The following is a 7,123-nucleotide window of genomic DNA, read 5'->3' on the forward strand; positions in this document are numbered from 1 at the left end:
GTGTGGAGGAAGGGCATTTCTAGGCAATCCAGGCTCCTGTGAATGCATGAAGATGGGAGCTGGAACATTAATTTTAGAAAAAAAATGATAATTAGGTTTGGTTGGAATTTGGAATGGGAATAACATGAAATAAGTCTGGAGAAGTAAGTAGGAGTTAGATGGTGTAGGACTGTGAATGTTAGGCTATTGGGCTTGTATTTTATCCTGGAAGTAATAGGGAGCCACTGAAAGTTTTGGTTCATGGGGTTGGCAAGGCCAGACTTGTTGCCCTAGCAATATTTCTTGGAAGTGATGTGGAAGGTGGGTTAGAGAGTGGAGAGACCGGAAGCCGGAAGAGTCATTAAGAGACTGTTAGACTAGGTTAGCAGCCCAGTGATAGCTATGTGGGTGGAGAGGATGGAGTGAATTTGAGAGGTGGAGTGCTAAAATCAGATTAGGGGCTTTAGCCCCCAGGCAGAGAAAGGAGGCTGGGCTGGGGAAAGTGGGATAGGACATGAAGAGATTGTTGGGGGTTCAGTTGTAATAAGCCACATGAAGCCAAAAACCTACTTGATAAAAGTTTTAGGACTTTGGGCCGGAATTTGATCTCCCTCTTGGTGAGAAGGGAGATTTTAAATCGAATGAAGTTAGAGGATTATTGATAAAGTAAAATTAAGTGGATAATAGAAAGTTGGCCTCAGAGTAAGGAAGACCTGGGCCCCAAAACTGTTCCTTATGGAGGATTTGTGGTCCTAGCCAAGTAACTTAATCTCTCAATACCTCCCGGCAACTCCCTAATACTATAATATAAATTGGACTAAAGCTGCTGATCTGCTTTGGTGGAGTGGCTTTTCTTACCTCTAATGAAATCATAAATGAATTGTTAAAATGACAACCCAAAAATAAAGAAGTGAGAGGACCACATGGTCTCTAAAGTTCCTTCCAGGTCTAGAACTAGAACCCCATGAATGGGCAGGAGAATTTAGAGCTGGAGTATCCAATATGGCTGGGTGCTCTAAGCCCCCAGTGTGGCTTAGGGAAGCAAAGAAAGTCCCAGGTTTCCTTAGGGATGTACCCCCTTATTCTGACCCAATCTGTACCTGAGTGTGTGCCCTGGGCTCACCCAGTTCAGAAGCATGTGAGAGAGGGGGCAAGGCTCTCACTGTTCCCCTGTATGTTTGTATTCTGCTATAACTACTTCTCTCAGTTGGGGGAAGGGCTGAACATCTGTCCAAAAACCAGAAAAGGTTTATTCTGTAGAACAAGGTCAGTACAGGCTCAGTGGATAAGGGAGGTTATGCAAGGATAGGGGCTCTTGTCACAACATCTGCGTGTAACTTAGAAAATACATTTGTTATAATACGTTTAACAAATGCACGCAAAGGGAAGAGGCAGGCTTTTGAAGGTGTTTTGTTTTGTTTTGTGTTCTGTTTCTTCAGTAGACCACACATTTACAGCAATTGTGAAGGATGGAGAGTATAAGATACCGACTGCCATATTTTTGTTGATTTTTTTAAAGCTCTTGATTTACTAGAACAAAATCCAGCCTTAATTAGAGATACTTTCTACACATACATTAAATAACATAAAATTGTGTAATAGAAATGCGATTGTAGAGATAAGTGTTCAACGACCAATTGAGCATTAACATCAAGCAAAGCATATACCTATCTAAGACATTCACTATGCAAAGTACTTTATAAACTTGAAAGCGCCAAATAGACATCGGTTGTAGTTGTTATCATAGAGGTTGTCCCACATGGAATCCAGACAAAAGGAGAATTCCTCACTGGTGTCAACGTCCTAGAAATGATCCTGCTGAGAGATGACATTGTGGTGTGCTCATTGCATAGAATCCTAGAACATTATAAAGCCTTCTTGGTGAAATCCACAAAATTATTTGGAAGATTTTTGTTTAATCTTCCACATTTGAAGAATATGAGAGGATGAAAAAGGGCTATTCTTCAGATTATGATGTTCCAGCAGAACAGTCAGACCACTGGTAAAATTTATTTTTATCCCAAGTACCTAGCCATAGTCGAAACTTAATGAGTATTTGCCAATTGATTGACTGATTGGTGGATGTATATCTTGAATGGGAGCTACAGCCAGACAATGAGCTTAGTGTTGACTAAGAGGAGACTAGGCATGTGGGAAATCGCTCAGCACTTTTTAATGATCCTGAACTTGTCTCACTGCTGGGAATTATCCATGCTCTGTGGCTATATCATTAAACAATGCTGTCTCAGAAGAGTAAGAGTTAGTGGTGACCCTCAGTTCAATGGAAAGATATAAAATGGATGCAAGCACACTGAGAGCAAATCACCAGCATGTTGCCAATGGTAATTTAGGGGAATAAGAGACATTATCAGGGGTCCAGATAACTGAAAAGAGAGTAGTAGGTCACTCATCTAGTGAGTATGAGTGGGAAAGGATGGACAATCTGAGTGCTAGATTGAACTGCTTAATATATTCCGATAATCAGAGGAAGGGCTTTAGCACTTTGGGTGGATTTTCCATATTTGGAGATAAATGGATGAGAATCATATGAAAAATAATGGAGATTATTATGGAGATCTGCATCCATGCAGGAAGCAGCTGCACTAATGAAATCACAATCCATTTAGGAAGATTATGTCTTTACTATTATATTGTAAAAAACGAGGGGAGCGTCAGTGTTGCCTCTATCCAAGGAGATATTATCCTGGATCATGAAATATGGTGATAATCTCTTTGCAGGATCTCAAAGGACAGTAAGAGTCTTAGGTCTGAGGAGGAATACGATAATTCAACATGTACCTGAAGGGTCTGAAGCATTCAAAGACTAGGGAGGGAGCAGGAGGAGTCGTGTTTAAGGCTAGTCAAGGCCAACAAAGCAAGAGCAGGTGAGGGTTGAGCACAGGTGGAGTGGGAGATAATATGGTCAGTGTAGAAGTGGATCAGGGGGCTCCCCCAAGTCTCCTCAACCCAGGGACATCAGAAAAGATGGCGACCCTTAGCGGAATTCATGTGCTTAGCCAGGCGCTGGTGGTGCCCCTGAGCCTTGGGTCCTAGAAGGGCCTGATCACCATGGCTGCCGCCTGAGCGACCCCGTAGAGTGTGGTGAATGATGTGAAGGTGGAGGGTGCATTCCCCGTCACCATGCTGCCTGGTGACAGTGTGGGGCCTGAGCTCATGCATGCTGTCAAAGAAGCCTTCAAGGTGGCCAATGTCCCTGTGGAGTTTCAGGAGCATCACCTGAGTGAGGTGAAGAAATGGCCTCAGAAGAGAAACTGGAGCAGGTACTGAGCTCCATGAAGAAAAACAAGGTTGCTATCATTGGAAAAATTCACACTCCAATGGACACAGAGTACAAGGGGAACTTGGCCTCTTGACATGACATATGTCTATGTCTATGACATGCGGCTCAGGCGTAAGCTGGACCTGTTTGCCAATGTTGTCCATGTCAAGAGCCTCCTGGGTACAAGACTCGACACAACAACCTGTACTTGGTGATCATCCAGCAGCAGAATGAGGGAGAATACAGCTCCCTGGAGCATGAGAGTGCCAGGGGTGTGATTGAATGTTTGAAGATTGTCACTCGTGCCAAGTCCCAGCGAATTGCCAAGTTCGCCTTTGACTATGCCACGAAGAAGGGTCAAGGGAAGGTCACGGTTGTGCACAAGACCAACATTATGAAGCTGGGTGATGGCCTCTTTCTGCAGTGCTGTGAGGAGGTGGCTGAGCTGTACCCCAAGATCAAGTTTGAAACCATGATCATAGACAACTGTTGTATGCAGCTGGTGCAGAATCCATACCAATTCGAAGTGCTTATGATGCCCAATCTCTATGGAAACATCATTGACAACATGGCGGTGGGTCTGGTGGGAGGTACAGGTATGGTTCCTGGTGAGAGCTACAGTGCTGAATACGCCGTTTTTGAAACAGATGCAAGACACCCGTTTGCCCAGGCTGTGGGCAGGAACATTGCCAGGCCAACCACCATGCTGCTGTCTGCCAGCAATATGCTGAGGCACCTCAACTTGGAATATCACTCCAACATGATTGCTGAGGCTATGAAGAAGGTGATCAAAGTCGGCAAAGTTTGGACTCGGGACATGGGCAGCTACAGCACCACATCTGACTTCATCAAGTCTGTCATCAGCCACCCTGAACCCCCCCTCATGGGGGCTAGAACCTTCCCATTTCTTTATCTTGTCTTTGAATAGAGCTCCACCTCCACAACTCCTCACCCCAATCCCGCTTCCATAAAAGGAACCACGTGGAGGAGCCCGCCTCTGCCCCCATTCCATTCCGTTGGACAAGATCTTTTATTTTATCTGCAGCTGTTTGCTTTTGTCCCAATAAAAACATGGACCAGAGCCCCCCACAACCCCTCACCCCAATCCTGCTTCCATAAAATCGAGCAGGTGGAGGAGCCTACCTCTGCCCCCATTGCATTCCATGGGACAAGATCTTCTCTACAGCTGTTTGTGCTTTTGTTTCAATAAAAACATGGACCAGAGAGTCAGGATCTTTGTGCTAACCTGGCCCCCATCAGCTTCTATGATTCAAAATGAATATGGGGGAGGTACCCTATTGTGTTAATTGGGGTAAGAATACTAGGGCCTGGGGATGGTAAAGATCTCGGGTCCTGGGTTAAATTATTACCCCCCTTTTCCCTCCCAGGTTAGTACCCCGGACATGGGCAGCTATGCCACCTTCCGGGATCTCACCCAGGCCATCATTAGTAGTCTGCCTAACCCACAAGCATCCTGACAGATCTGGGAGAAGAAATAAATTAAGCCAAGCCAAAGCCAAAAAAAAAAAAGAAATGGATCAGGGGGCAAGTGAAAACAAGTTGTGGCTAATAAAAGAGAAATGAATTACATTTCTATTGCACTTAAAGTTTACAAAATGCTTTCCTCCCATCGACCCTATTCCACAAGTAGTATTATTTCGATTTTTACAGATGAGAAAACTGAGTTCCCAAAGGGTTAAGCATCTTGTCCACCCAGGGTCACCAAGCCAGTAAGTGTCAGAGCCAGGAGTTGAGCCCAGTTTGCCCCTTTAGCCAACATAGAAGTCAAGTAAAATGGGCTAGTGGCCATGGTGGTAGCAGGAAGTAGGCATAAGCTGAAGTGGCTGAAATGTAATGTTAAGGATAGATAGGTAGTCAGGAAGTAGGAACACTTTCTAGGTCCTTGGGATGGTGAAGGAATAAAGGGGATCAACAACCAACATACATTTTAAATTTGTTTTCTAGTTTCTTTGAAGAAAAGGATGAAGCTACAGTCTCCAGGTTTCCCAGAACCATCATTTCTTAGGTAATAATAACTCATATATAAATACTTTTTACTTACATATTTATAAATTATAAATATACATATATTATATTAACATGTTTAAGATACACATTCATATATGCACATATGTATGTGTGTGGGTGTACACACACACACACATACGCGCACACACACACACACACACATACACACATACATACATATGTAATAGGTTTTCATCCAAATGTCTGAGGAGCTTACTTGAAGTGGGGAACATTCTTTAAAGAAGTGCCTCTCCTCCAAGTTCCTGGATTTCAACAAGCAGTTTTCAGATGAAGAAGTCAAAGATAACACAAAGATAAAATAAAGAGCAGGAGTAGAATTTATTATGTAAAAAACAGTAGGGGTAGTAATCATGATCTCAGACAGTTAAAGCTCAAATAGATTTGATCAAAAGAAAAATAGGTGGACTATACTATGTGTCAGCAATATTATTCAATATTGTTTTAGACCACTTAAAATAACTAGACAGTATAAAATACCTGAGAGTATACCTGCCAAAACAGACACAGTAACTATATGAACATAAACATAAAATATTTTTATACAAATAAAGTCAGATCTAAATAATAGAAGCAATATTTACTGTTCATGGGTAGGTAAAGCCAATATAATAAAAAAATTTATAATTTTACCTGTTTATTCAATGCCATCCCAATTAAATTACTAAAAAAAATTATCTTACTGAGTTAGAAAAAACAATAATAAAACTCATTTGGAAGAACAAAAGGTCAGGAATTTCAAAGAAACCAGGGGAAAAAAGATGTAAAGCCAGCAAATTCAGCAGTATCAGATCTTAAACTTTATTATAAGGTGAGAGCATTGTTGAAGTATAAAATGAATAATTTCTATTATTTTAAATTTAAAATTTTGAATGTTAAGTAAAACCAATGTAGCCAAAAATAGATAGAATGCAGAAAATTGGGGGAAAACTTTCATAGACAGTCTCTCAGATAGTATGTGATCGGGTTGGAAAATTGCTGTGGTATAGGAAAAGATGAGTGGGTTGATTTAGAAAAACATGGAAAGACTTGGACCTATGAAGGAAGATGCTTCCACCTTCAAAGAAAGAGATGACAAGTAGAAATATGCATAGCATGGTCTTCCATATATGTATATGCTTATAGATATCTATGTATATGTGTACATATATATATACATATTAGAAATATATCCATGTTTAATGGTAGTCTTCTTTAGGGTGGGAGTGAAGGAGGGAGGGGAAAAAATAAAGTGAAGCAGAGGACAAAGAAAACCTACAAGGAATCAAAGAAAAGCTGTGTAGCTTTGAAAACAATGTGTAGTATTTATTATATAGGTTTTCTTGAAATGGAAATTTATCATTTTATATTGAATCCTTTCTTATGTTCTGCTGCATGCATGGCAATGTTCTTTTTTTTTCTTTTCTCATTTTGTATTGAAATTTAAAATGAATAAAAAAATTTACAAAAAAAGAAATCAAAGTTATTGATAGTGATATGAAAAAATGATCTAAGTCACAATTGATTAGAAAAATGCAAATTAAAACACCTCTGAGGTACCACCTCACACCTATCAGATTGGCTAATATGACAGGAAAGGAAAATGATAAATGTTGGAGGGGAGGTAGGAAAATTGGGACATTAATTCCTTGTTGGTGGAGTTGTAAACTGATCCAACCATTGTGGAGAACAATTTGGAACTATGCCTGAAGCCGACCAGCAGCTTCACGCGCTCCATGGAGAAATGAAATGACATGAGTCGGGCGGACTCTGAATCAGAACTCAACTTTATTCAGGCAAGCAACAGACTTTTATACTGTTTCTGAGCCATTACCTCAT

The 7,123-nt window shown here is 41.1% G+C and overlaps 1 pseudogene; it reads left to right on the plus strand.

Moving 5' to 3' along the window:
* The first annotated feature begins 2,964 nt into the window (after window positions 1-2,964).
* LOC118848793 lies at window positions 2,965-4,774 on the plus strand (annotated as a pseudogene).
* Window positions 4,775-7,123: the final 2,349 nt, after the last annotated feature.

The sequence above is a fragment of the Trichosurus vulpecula genome, chromosome 4 (assembly GCF_011100635.1).
Source record: "Trichosurus vulpecula isolate mTriVul1 chromosome 4, mTriVul1.pri, whole genome shotgun sequence".
Taxonomy (NCBI): Eukaryota; Metazoa; Chordata; class Mammalia; order Diprotodontia; family Phalangeridae; genus Trichosurus; species Trichosurus vulpecula.